The 2,500-nt window shown below is 59.4% G+C and overlaps 1 protein-coding gene across 13 annotated transcripts in view; it reads left to right on the top strand.

Moving 5' to 3' along the window:
- hpo (serine/threonine-protein kinase hippo) overlaps positions 1–2,500 on the top strand; it is an 87,262-nt gene that overhangs the window by 23,948 nt on the left and 60,814 nt on the right. The window lies entirely within an intron of this gene.

The following is a 2,500-nucleotide window of genomic DNA, read 5'->3' as shown; positions in this document are numbered from 1 at the left end:
GTCCCCTCCTTTAACCCCTAGCCCCCTACTTTAGCCCCTAGACCCCTCTCTCATCTGTAGCCCCCTCTCTAAACCCCTTAACCCCCTCCCTCAACCCCTAGCACCCCTCCCTCAACCCCATAGTCCCCCCTTAACCACTAGCCCCCCTCCCTTAACCCCTTAATGTCTTCCCTCACCATTAGCCCCCCTCCCTTAACCCCTTAATGTCTTCCCTTCACCCCTAGCCCCCCTCCTTAAACCCTTAGCCCCCTCCTTAAACCCCTTAGCCCCCTCCCTTCACCCCTAGCTCCCCCTCCTCAACCCCTTAGCTCCCTCCCCTCACCCCTAGCTCCCCCTCCCCCTCCCTCAACCCCTTAGTCCCCTCCCTCACCCCTAGCCCCCTCCCTTCACCCCTAGCTCCCCCTCCCTCACCCCTAGCTCCCCCTCCCTCAACCCCTTAGCTCCCTCCCCTCACCCCTAGCTCCCCCTCCCCCTCCCTCAACCCCTTAGTCCCCTCCCTTCACCCCTAGCTCCCCCTCCCTTAACCCCTTAGCCCCCTCCCTTCGCCCCTAGCTCCCCCCTCCCCCTCCCCCGTCCCCACTATAGCAGCGCGAGGGAGCGTGGCGATATTCACAGTACGCAACATCCTGGCGCGATACGGAGGTCCAGCTGTGAGATAACGAGAGTGTGTGCGAGGTGCGCGCGAACCTCCCTCCGCTCGGCGCCCCCGCTTGGCAAAGGGGGCGCTGGCAGGGGGGGGGGGAAGGAGGGGGCGCTGGCAGGGGGGTGGAGGTGGAAGGAGGGGGCGCTGGCAGGGGGGGGAAAGGAGGGGGCGCTGGCAGGGGGGGAAGGAGGGGGCGCTGGCAGGGGGGGGGGAAAGGAGGGGGCGCCGGCAGGGGGGGAAAGGAGGGGGCGCTGGCAGGGGGGTGGGGGTGGAAGGAGGGGGCGCTGGCAGGGGGGGGAAAGGAGGGGGCGCTGGCAGGGGGGGTGAAGGAGGAGGCGCTGGCAGGGGGGGAAAGGAGGGGGCGCTGGCAGGGGGGGGGGAAGGAGGGGGTGCTGGCAGGGGGAGGGGAAGGAGGGGGCGCTGGCAGGGGGTGGGAAAGGAGGAGGGCGCTGGCAGGGGGAGGGGAAGGAGGGGGCGCTGGCAGGGGGGAAAGGTAGGGGCGTGGGGATAGGGGGGGTTGGGTATGAAGGGAAAGGGGTAGGGGGATGGGGTGTGAGGAGGGTAAGTAAGGGGGTAGGGTATGAGGAAGGAGTTAGGGTATGAGGAGGGGTAGGGTATGAGGAGGGGTTAGGGTATGAGGAGGGGTAGGGAGTAGGGTATGAGGAAGGGGTTAGGGTATAAGAAGAGGTAGGAAGGGGTGTAGGATTATGAGGATGGGGTAGGAGGGTAGAGTATGAGGAAGGGGTTAGGGCATGAGGGGCACGGCATGTGGGGAGAGGGGTGGGAAGGGCAAGCGGGGATGAGGTGTAACGAGGAAGAGATAGATAGGGGGACGGAGAATAAATAGGTGGATGGGAACGGGTGGACAAAGAGCGGAGGGGAAGAGGTACATTTTTTATACGAAATGAGCAGGTATGGGGGTAATGGATGAGAGGGGGAGGAGGAAGAAAGGGATAGGGAAAGGGAGAATTATGGGGGAGGGGAAGGAGAAGGAAGAAGGAGGAGGTGAAGTAGGGGAAGGGTAAGGAGTTTGAGAAAAAGAAGGAAAAATATAAAGATGGAGAAAGAGAATAGGGAGGAGAAGAAGAAAGAAAAGGAGAAAAAGAAAGAGAAGGGAGAAGTACGAGGTGGAGAGAGAAAGAAAGAGAGAGAAAGAGAAAGAGAAAGAGAGAGAGAAAGAGAAAGAGAAAGAGAGAAAGGGAGAAAGAGAGAGAGAGAGATGCAAGGGCGTTTCCCGTCGCAAGGTGAAGATGCAAATGTGTAAATGAGAGGAGTAAGAAGAAGAAGAGTGGAATGAAGGGTAAGAAGTGATGAGAGGGCAGAGAGGAGAAAGGGAAGAGTAGTGAGGTGTGAGGAATGAGGAATGAGAAAGGAGAAGCGAAAAGAGGGAAAGGAGAAAGTTGAGTGAGGCGGAGGAGGCAAGAGAGGAATGAGGAGAGACGAGTGTAACGAGAGATGAGAGAGAGGAGTGAGTGGAGTGAGTGAGGAGAGCGAGAAAAGAGTGAATGGGGAGTGAGGAGAGACGAGAGAGGAGAGAGGAGGAAGGAGTGAGGAGCGAAGATCGGCGAAGGAACAATGGCAGTGTGCGTGTTTACACAGCCGCCATGTGACTGCTCGGCTACCTTACCTCCTCCTCCTCCTCCTCCGCTTCCCACACGTTGCAGGGTGAAGTGTGAAGTGTGAAGGGTGAATGGTGAAGGGTGAAGTGTGAGGGGTGAAGGGTGAAGGATGAAGGGTGAAGGGTGAAGGGTGAGGGTGGCCGAGGGAGAAAGGGTGAAGTGTGAAGGGTAAAGGGTGAAGGTTGAAGGGTGAAGTGTGAAGTGTGAAGTGTGAGGATGGCCGAGGGAGGAAGGGTGA

This window comes from Penaeus vannamei, chromosome 39 (assembly GCF_042767895.1).
Source record: "Penaeus vannamei isolate JL-2024 chromosome 39, ASM4276789v1, whole genome shotgun sequence".
In the NCBI taxonomy this organism is placed as follows: domain Eukaryota; kingdom Metazoa; phylum Arthropoda; class Malacostraca; order Decapoda; family Penaeidae; genus Penaeus; species Penaeus vannamei.
The sequence above is the reverse complement of the archived record's forward strand: the minus strand, read 5'-3'. Positions and strand labels throughout refer to the sequence as shown.